Source organism: Petromyzon marinus, chromosome 10 (assembly GCF_048934315.1).
Source record: "Petromyzon marinus isolate PM22_M1 ecotype Great Lakes invasive population chromosome 10, UKy_Petmar_22M1.pri1.0, whole genome shotgun sequence".
NCBI lineage: Eukaryota > Metazoa > Chordata > Hyperoartia > Petromyzontiformes > Petromyzontidae > Petromyzon > Petromyzon marinus.
In genome coordinates this window covers 7,041,465-7,052,681 of record NC_133676.1, presented here as the reverse complement: position 1 = coordinate 7,052,681, position 11,217 = coordinate 7,041,465, and positions in this window count along the sequence as shown.

The following is an 11,217-nucleotide window of genomic DNA, read 5'->3' as shown; positions in this document are numbered from 1 at the left end:
GACGTGTTGGGGGAAAAAAGACAGCAGACAAGCCAGTCACCAAACATATTTGTCTCTCCTTACGTTCTGTTGAAGCCAGCGGGGACTTCTTTAGAGGCACTGAAGAGATTAATTGCTGACTGTGAATGAATTTACTGTTTAATTCGTGTCTCCTGCTAATGAATGCTGATCTGCCAAACATCAAAGATTTTATACCATTAAATACATATTTAAAGGTCTATTTTCACAACCATGAAGCTCTATTAGTTGTGTTAGTTGATACAATTTGGGCAATTATATCAAGCAAACATATATTAACTTTGATTGCATGTGCGGCTGGTTGCAGGGTAGAGCAGGGCAAACGTGGGACATGAAATATGGTAATAAAATGATGCAAAAACCTGGGTACGTTGACTTGCATGACACGATGCAAGAAAGGTAATGATATCAGGTGGGACTCGAGAGAGTTTCCCCTTATCAGTACCCAAACCCCTCGAACATTAATTGCGTTGTAACCGTCAATTATACGCGTTTTGTGTGCATTAGCGCTCTTTATGAGGCAGCACAGGTGTTGGTAATAAGCACTAGATGATGCCCTCTCCTGTGGGGATGAGTAGATTTTGCATTCGTCCAGCATCCAGCACTCCATTCCCACCTTGACTCGAGGGAACCCTCCTGAGAAAGAACAAGCCCACGTTTCGAGGAGGTAGACCACTATGATTAAGACACATAAAGTGACCTGTGATGTTTCATGGTGATAAAAAAAAAATAAGCGCAAATAAATGACTATCAACCCTGATCTACCCATTGCTGAACGAAGGACTTAAGTCGTTGCCAAATATGGCGGCCTCGCAATGCACCAAATCAGCTCGCCCTTTGCACATGAGCTGATTGGACGTCCTCTCAGTCATTGTGCCATCCCTTTGGCTTCTGTTTAAGATCATTTACATTGGTTGTTAAAATTACTATTACGGTGATATGAATCTTAGATGGTGCCTATGTTCTCCATGTATGTATGCGTTTATTTTTCCAGTCACATGTTTAGTGTCTCCTCGTATGATTCCCCTTCTAATATGTAAATTGCTACTGTTTCCGTGCAATGTCAGTGTAGCTGTTTCATTGTTGGTAATGGGATTTGTATTATCTATCGTTATTCTATTTAGACATAGTCTGTATAGACTAAAGACATTTGACTCAGTGGAAGTTCATGCCTTCTTTCCAGTTTTCACAAATGTAAGGACAGAGATAACCAATATGAATCTATATGATGAAGTATTTAATTTCAAAATTGAAAAACGTTCTACAATGCTATATAGCCAAACTAGCTTTACTACTCGGCTTCGCCTGGGACTTAGATTCACCACGCCCAGCCGCCTTTGTCTCCCCAGTGGCGATGTTCACACACCACACCAGTTACTCGTTTGAAGCTGAGTCGACCTAGGGGAGGCGCAGGACCGGTTCAAATAATCGTCACCGGTGGTGGCCGTGAGCGGGAATCGAATTCGGGTTGCGGGGTTCGTAGCGCAGCGCGCTAACCACTACACTATCGCACCCCCCACACACACACAGACACACAGACAGCGCGCTAACCACTACACTACCGCTCCCCCCACACACACACAGACAGACACAGACACAAACACACAGACAGCGCGCTAACCACTACACTACTGCTCCCCCCAACATGCGCGCGTCCATAGGTACACATACACGCGCTTGCAGCAGACACACAACTTTCAGGGTGCGTACGGCAGTAAACGACTGAAATAATAAAGCAATGCTGCGCGAAAAACGCCTTAGACCTGCAACACATTTGTATGGCACTTTACTCGCGGAGGGTTGGGGGGGGGTGCGTGACGTCAGCAGGCACACTCCGTTACGCTTCCGCATACGGGTGACATGACAGATGTGACGTCACAGCTCACTTGCCGTGCAAAATATATGCATTATTGCGCCCCCCCCCCCAAATACAAAAGTGTATTTTTATAATTTTTGCATGGTGTACAGTCTGGAAAGTACCTACATGGCAAATTTCAAGTTTGTTGCATGTCGGGAAGTACGTGAAACATTTTGAACAGACACACATATTCACAAATTTCCCTTTTATATATATAGATTAGTTATGTGTATCAATTTCTGTTCAAATATTCTCATAGTACTGCAGTATTTTGACTTAAAACTTTCGTGACTGCAGGAATTCATATTATATGGTTCTTTCGGTAAAGTCACGTAGATCAAAAAAATTTAAACAATAACATAATTAAAATAAAGTTAATAAAAAATATCACGACGTTTCGATCGCAACACAATCGGTAGTCATCAGGAACAAGGAGGTTAGCCTCTGAGGGCAAGCTGTTTATAAAGGATTAGAGATGGGCGGGGCAGCTAATGTTAATGTGGGAGAGGGCTCCGACACTGGAAGTAGGTCTACACCAATCAAAGAGCTGTTTATAAAGGTTTAAAGATGGGCGGGGCAGCTAATGTTAATGTGGGAGAGGGCTCCGACACCGGAAGTAGGTCTACACCAATAAAAGAGCTGTTTATAAAGGATTAGAGATGGGCGGGGCAGCTAATGTTAATGTGGCAGAGGGCTCCGACACCGGAAGTAGGTCTACACCAATCAAAGCATTGCACCTCGCTGCACACACCCACACTGCTGACGGTGGAGGTTGACAAGAAAACACAAATCAAGTCATGACCCAAAGTGGTTGATGACATCCTTCCAATGATTTCTAAGTCTTTAACCTTCCTCTCGATTGAAAGTGTCTCTGTGTCTGTATATATGGATGGATGTGGCATCAGTTACATTGGGGAAACTAAGCGACATGTCTCAGACTCTGTCCGTGAAGATAAGGCAGATTTGAAACAAGGTAGGACCAATACTTCTGCAGTGGCTGATCATTATTTTAATGCGGCTGCCTCACACAAAATTGATTTCTCTAAGACGATGGTACTTTGCAAGCCTACTGGCTATCAACAAAGATTCGTTCTTGAAGCCATCCATATAAATTTGGTTATTTTCTTTGAACCTATCCACGTGACTTTACCGAAAGACCCAAATAATATTTTTATTATTATTTTGTTATTATATTTTCTATCTATGTGACTTTACAGAAAGAACCATAGAACAGTACTGCAGTATATGTAATAACACTGTAACATTTTTTTGTTCCCTGTAGTAAGTGTTATTTCCTAACTGCTTATGCCCTGGTCACAAAAACTTTGCTTTTGTGACCAGGACAGTGATATTTTGAAATGTACTTATTTTCCAGAACATTCCAGATAGATTCAGTGCTGAGTAAACTTGGAGTAACTTCTAGAACATTCTAGAACTTTCCAGTATTAAAATAATAGTATGAATACAGGGGCCTCAAGCCCAGCAGTTCAGTTTAGTTCCAGCTGCATACATATCTGCATTTTTCTGAGATGGCATTAAGAGGCTGCAAGCATCCGGCAGACGCATTTTGCTATGTCTAGAGTGAAAAAGTACTCTGCGGAAGCATCTGCTAAGATGCTTGAGGCCTACAAGGCATATTTCGGCATGCCTGTCGGGGATCAAGACAAACCCTGGGCACCTCATTTCACCTGCGAGCAATGCACAAAACTCTGGAAGGTAAGATGGACTATTTTTTATCGGAATTTTATGTTATGAAATCTGTTAAAATAAAAATTGTGAAAGTTTTTAATTTTAAAATGTTTAACAATTTTCAATGTTATTGAAAATATATATATCACATGAAAAATGTTGCAAGAATCTCTTACACATTAGTCATGGGTGAAGTAAACGTATTTTTGTAGGATGGTACAAAGGGGAAAAGAGAGCCATGAATTTCGCTATCCCAAGAATTTGGCGGGAACCCACTGACCACTCAAGCAACTGCTACTTCTGCATGGTGGACCCTTCCAAACGTCGGACTGGCAAGAATGCACCTGCTATCACGTATCCAGACCTTCCTTCATCCATTGCCCCGGTACCACACTGCCATGAGCTCCCCGTACCCACTCCTCTGAAGAAAGAGCAGCCATCTTTAGAAGAGAGCAGCAAGTCAGAGAGCGAGGAAGACGTTGTAGATCCAGATGACAATTTCAGAGGTGGAGCTGAGGAGAGAAACCCATCCTACCCCAAGCAAAAAGACCTCAACGACTTGATCAGAGATCTTCGTCTCACCAAGTCCAATGCCGAGCTTTTTACATCTAGGCACAAGCAGTGGAACTTGTTGGATAAATGTGTGCAAGTTGCAGATCAGAGGATGCGTCACCAACCTTTTTGCAGCTTCTTCACCAGTCAAGATGGGCTCTGCTTCTGCCACAATGTGATCAGTCTGTTCGAGGCAATCGGAATCGCTTGTAACCAGAATGAGTGATGCCTCTTCAATGACAGCTCATCCAGGAGCCTCAAAGCCATGCTGCTCCATAGTGGTAACAAGTACCCATCTCTTACCCTGGATCACTAGGTGCACCTCAAAGAGGATTACAACAGCATCAAGACCTTGCTGGACGCCTTGAAGTATGATGAGTACGTCTGGGAGGTCATCGGAAACTTCAAAATGGTGGCATTCCTCCAAGGCAGTTTTACCAAGTTTCCCTGCTATCTTTACCTTTGAAATAGCAGGGACACCAAGGAGCAGTATCACAAGCGAGACTGGCCACAGCAGGCCGAATTCTCTGTGGGGAGGAACAACGTCAAGTGGGAGCCACTTGTGGACCCCCGGAAGGTGCTGATGCTACCACTGCACACCAATTGGTCCTCATGAAATAATTTGTCAGAGATGTAGATAAGGAGTCGGCAGCCTTCAAGTACCTTCAAGACTTCTTCCCTAAGCTGTCTAAGGCAAAGGTCAAAGCCGGTGTCTTCATCGGACCACAATAAAGAACATCCTGGAGTGCAATTAATTCCCCAAGAAGCTCACTAGTAAGGAGAAAACGGTTTGGAACAGCTTTGTCGCAGTGGTTCGTGGCTTTCTGGGCAACCACAAGGTCGAAAACTATGTGGAGCTGGTTGAGACTGGTGAAGAACTATGGCACAGTGGGCTGTAGGATGTCCCTCAAAGTCTATATCCTTGATGCTCATCTTGATAACTTCAGGGAGAACACGGGAGCGTACTTGGAGGAGCAAGGTGAGCGCTTCCACCAGGATATACTGGATTTTGAACACTGCTGTAGTAATATTGGGGACGTCACTGTATGGTGCCAGCCCGAGAGGGCCATGGCGTGTGATGTACATACATCGTGGACAGCATCGTGTGTGTTACAGAGTGATGCTGGCTCTAGCAGAGCACGGCGTGCAATGCACTGCCATCGCCTACACCCCGTAGGTGGGTGTAGTACCAGCTCTAGCAGGGCTTGGTGAGCGTTGGGAAAGTGATCGCACCACGCATAGCATGCAGTGTGGGCTCCTACTAGAGGGAGCGGAAGAGTGTCAGCCCAGGGACAGGGTTGCCCCGGGCTATGGCACTCTGGTTAACCCCTTGTAGGCACGTGATTCGGAGTTTCCATAGGGAGGCCCCCAGGTGGGGGGGCTAGGGGATGATCACGTGTCCGGGCTGGAACGCTCTCGAAGGTGGAGCAGGCTTCGACCCGGGAGGATATAAGGTGGGTCCCTGGGAGGGACCGGGGTTGCTACGTTCTGCAAGCTGTAAGATCCACATTCTACATCTGAAGAGGCACCAACACGTGGCCTGGGACGCGAGTCCGGGTCCAGTCCATCATATCCCTAACTCCTGTATGGTAGTGTAGTTAGCTGGGTGATCACCACCCTAGGCTGTATCTGGTTAAGGGGCAGCTACCCCTTTTGTATATACGTGTTGTATAATAAATGTGTTGCCTCTGAGGAAGTACGTCTGCGACTCAGTTGGACTCACTACACTGCTACCAAGGACAGTATAATGAGAACATGATGGGAGACTACATTTGGAAACTAATTCGTAAAAGTGATTTACAGTATAATCGTAAATCTCGAAAAACTACTGACTTCTAAATCTTTTGTAGTCATTTTTGTATTACTTTAGTATAAATACATGTTAACTTTGATTCATATGTAGTTTTTTCTGACTTTATGTGAAGGAAAAGACACAAATTCACCCGTTTTCTCATTGAAAATAGGTACATTTCTAAATATAATTGTCCTGGTCTCAAAAGCAAAGTTTGTGGCGAATCATTGCCATTTTCTATACTTTTTAGGCATAAGCAATTACGAAATAACACTTACTACCCAGGAACCAAAATCGTGTTACATAGTGTAATTCTTTGGCATGGGCAAGCGCCAGTGCTGAACGTTTCCTCGCTTGAGCGAGCAGTTCCATCTTTTTTGGTTCAGTAACTTCAGATCAACTTGAAATAGTGAAGGGTACAGTACATAGTGGAGTTTATGAGCCATGATGGAAGGTTCTAGATGTGCTCAGTAGTCTTTTGGGTCTGCACGAGAACACATTTCCTATAACCATACATTTCAGGTAAGCATGAGGGGAAAACATGTACTTTTCTGAACAATAAAAAAAAAAAATTTGATTTAAAGCTTTCGTGACTGCAGTAATTCATATTCTTAGTTTTTTCGGTAAAGTCACGTTGAAGAGAAACAACAAAATAACAAAATATATATAAAACAATAAAAAATTCTCACGACGTTTCGACCATAACTCAAACGGTCATCATCAGGTGTGTCGGTTTGCATAAATTTATTTTGAAAACGGCATATTTATTTATATATATATAAATAACGTTTGCGTCACGCGCAACGATGGCAGTTTGCCAGGACTAGTCCATCTATTTTTTGAAAAGAGGAGGGGGGAGACGAAATTTGTTTTTATGTATGCTGTCTGAAAGGCACTGTAAGCGTGAACAATCAATCAAGAACTGAAATGATTTATCAAATCTTTCCAATGATTGCTAAGATAGAATCCATCTTCTCGGTTGAAATTGTCTCTGTGTTTGTATATGTGGATAGCCTCATGAACGAATCTCTCATGGAAGCCAGATGGCTTACAAAGAACCTCCGTCTTGGAAAAGTCAATGGCATGTGAGCCTACTGAATTAGAACAATGATCTGCTACGGCCGAGGTGTTGGTCCTACCGTGTTTAAGGTCTGCTTTATGTTCACGAATGCGGTCCGAGATATGGCGTTTGGTTTCTCCAATGTAACTACTACCACAGAGGCAACTTAGTTTGTAGACACCAGGGTATTGTATGTCCGGAATCACATCTTTTACAGACGGAACCAGATCACGGATTTTATGTAATGTGTTGAAACGGACCTGGATCTTGTGTTTATTCAAGATTTTGGAGATCTTTTTTGTGATCCCAGCAATGTAGGGTAAAGTGATGGTTTTGAAAGGCTCCTCAAGAGGGTTCTTCTTCATGGTTTGAGTGATAGCTTTGCGGATTGTATAGTCGGAGTAACCATTAGCCCTAAGAGCTTGGTGTACGTGCTTGAGTTCACTGCTTATGTGTTCCTGGTCGGATATGCATTGGGCTCTATGATACAGAGTCTTGATGAGAGAATTCTTCTGTGATGGATGGTGGTGGGAATCCGGTTTCAGATAAGCATCCGTATGGGTAGCTTTCCTGTAGACAGAGTGGCTCATTGAACCATCAGGTCTCTTTTTAATTAGGACATCCAAAAAAGGTATCTTGCCATCTATTTCGACTTCCATGGTAAATCTGATGGCTGGGTGTATGGAATTGATGTGGTCGAAGAATTTGTCTAGAGCAGGCCGGCCATGTGGCCAGATGACAAAAGTGTCATCCACGTACCTCTTCCATAAGGTTGGGCGCAGAGTGGCAGTCTGGATGGCGTCAGTCTCAAATTTCTCCATGAAAATGTTAGCTATAACTGGAGAAAGGGGGGAGCCCATTGGGGTGCCCTCAGTTTGTTTGTAGAAAGTTCCATTCCAAGTGAAGTATGTATTGGTTAAACAGTGTCTCACCAGGGGGGGTACCTCAGTGTTTAGTCCTTGATGAACCAAGTCTTCAATGATTGCAATGGTGTCAGGTACAGGAACCTTGGTGAATAAGGAAACTACATCAAAACTGACAAGCAGGTCGTCTGGGGACAGGGAAATACCCTTGATTGTTGATACCAGGTGAGTAGAATTTTGTACCGCAGAGGTGGTCTTTCCAGTGAAAGGACGCAGGATTTCAGACAAAAAACGAGCTAGTTTGTAGGTGGGGGAGCTGATAGTAGAGACTATGGGACGAAGAGGTGTATCAACTTTATGTATTTTTGGTAAGCCGTATAATCTTGGTGGCCTGGCAGCAGAAGGTTTCAACGAAAACTGTTTAGATTGATCAATTAATGCGGTTGAATCAGAAATTATTTTGTTGGTTTGTGTGACGAGGCTGTTGGTGGGATCTCTTTTTATTTTTGTATAACTACCATCGTCGAGTAATTCTTTAATTTTGTTGTTGTATTCTATTTTATCCATGATAACAGTAGCATTGCCTTTGTCAGCTGAGAGAACTACAATATCATTCCTCTTTTTTAATTTATATAATTCAAAACGCTCATCTTTGCTGAGGTTGCTAGCTGGCATCTTAGCGTTTTTGAGGGTTGTAGCGATTTCAGATCTTGCTACGTCTGCAGCGATGTGACCCAGGCCCCTGAGAGCAACGTCTACTTGGGCAATTATATCATTAACTGGTATGTGTTTAGGTGTGACTGCAAAGTTTAGACCTTTAGCTAAAACGGATTTCAGACCATCGGAAATAGAACTGTTACTGCGATTAATTACGACTTTATTAACGTCTAACTTTTTGGTGTGTGGGTCCGGTCTTTTGTTTAAGAGGAGGTTAAATTTGGAAATCAGGTTTTCCTTACATTTGGTCGACATAGTAGCAGCTGAAGAGGCAGTCATATTGTCTACATGTTCCCAATCCGATGTGGACATTATTGCCGTCAATGATAAGTGTGATTTGTAGAGTGTCTTGTCTAACTGATCTAGTTCTGTGCGTATAAGTCTGAAACTTATACGCACAGAACTAGATCAGTTAGACAAGACACTCTACAAATCACACTTATCATTGACGGCAATAATGTCCACATCGGATTGGGAACATGTAGACAATATGACTGCCTCTTCAGCTGCTACTATGTCGACCAAATGTAAGGAAAACCTGATTTCCAAATTTAACCTCCTCTTAAACAAAAGACCGGACCCACACACCAAAAAGTTAGACGTTAATAAAGTCGTAATTAATCGCAGTAACAGTTCTATTTCCGATGGTCTGAAATCCGTTTTAGCTAAAGGTCTAAACTTTGCAGTCACACCTAAACACATACCAGTTAATGATATAATTGCCCAAGTAGACGTTGCTCTCAGGGGCCTGGGTCACATCGCTGCAGACGTAGCAAGATCTGAAATCGCTACAACCCTCAAAAACGCTAAGATGCCAGCTAGCAACCTCAGCAAAGATGAGCGTTTTGAATTATATAAATTAAAAAAGAGGAATGATATTGTAGTTCTCTCAGCTGACAAAGGCAATGCTACTGTTATCATGGATAAAATAGAATACAACAACAAAATTAAAGAATTACTCGACGATGGTAGTTATACAAAAATAAAAAGAGATCCCACCAACAGCCTCGTCACACAAACCAACAAAATAATTTCTGATTCAACCGCATTAATTGATCAATCTAAACAGTTTTCGTTGAAACCTTCTGCTGCCAGGCCACCAAGATTATACGGCTTACCAAAAATACATAAAGTTGATACACCTCTTCGTCCCATAGTCTCTACTATCAGCTCCCCCACCTACAAACTAGCTCGTTTTTTGTCTGAAATCCTGCGTCCTTTCACTGGAAAGACCACCTCTGCGGTACAAAATTCTACTCACCTGGTATCAACAATCAAGGGTATTTCCCTGTCCCCAGACGACCTGCTTGTCAGTTTTGATGTAGTTTCCTTATTCACCAAGGTTCCTGTACCTGACACCATTGCAATCATTGAAGACTTGGTTCATCAAGGACTAAACACTGAGGTACCCCCCCTGGTGAGACACTGTTTAACCAATACATACTTCACTTGGAATGGAACTTTCTACAAACAAACTGAGGGCACCCCAATGGGCTCCCCCCTTTCTCCAGTTATAGCTAACATTTTCATGGAGAAATTTGAGACTGACGCCATCCAGACTGCCACTCTGCGCCCAACCTTATGGAAGAGGTACGTGGATGACACTTTTGTCATCTGGCCACATGGCCGGCCTGCTCTAGACAAATTCTTCGACCACATCAATTCCATACACCCAGCCATCAGATTTACCATGGAAGTCGAAATAGATGGCAAGATACCTTTTTTGGATGTCCTAATTAAAAAGAGACCTGATGGTTCAATGAGCCACTCTGTCTACAGGAAAGCTACCCATACGGATGCTTATCTGAAACCGGATTCCCACCACCATCCATCACAGAAGAATTCTCTCATCAAGACTCTGTATCATAGAGCCCAATGCATATCCGACCAGGAACACATAAGCAGTGAACTCAAGCACGTACACCAAGCTCTTAGGGCTAATGGTTACTCCGACTATACAATCCGCAAAGCTATCACTCAAACCATGAAGAAGAACCCTCTTGAGGAGCCTTTCAAAACCATCACTTTACCCTACATTGCTGGGATCACAAAAAAGATCTCCAAAATCTTGAATAAACACAAGATCCAGGTCCGTTTCAACACATTACATAAAATCCGTGATCTGGTTCCGTCTGTAAAAGATGTGATTCCGGACATACAATACCCTGGTGTCTACAAACTAAGTTGCCTCTGTGGTAGTAGTTACATTGGAGAAACCAAACGCCATATCTCGGACCGCATTCGTGAACATAAAGCAGACCTTAAACACGGTAGGACCAACACCTCGGCCGTAGCAGATCATTGTTCTAATTCAGTAGGCTCACATGCCATTGACTTTTCCAAGACGGAGGTTCTTTGTAAGCCATCTGGCTTCCATGAGAGATTCGTTCATGAGGCTATCCACATATACAAACACAGAGACAATTTCAACCGAGAAGATGGATTCTATCTTAGCAATCATTGGAAAGATTTGATAAATCATTTCAGTTCTTGATTGATTGTTCACGCTTACAGTGCCTTTCAGACAGCATACATAAAAACAAATTTCGTCTCCCCCCTCCTCTTTTCAAAAAATAGATGGACTAGTCCTGGCAAACTGCCATCGTTGCGCGTGACGCAAACGTTATTTTTATATATATAAATAAATATGCCGTTTTCAAAATAAATT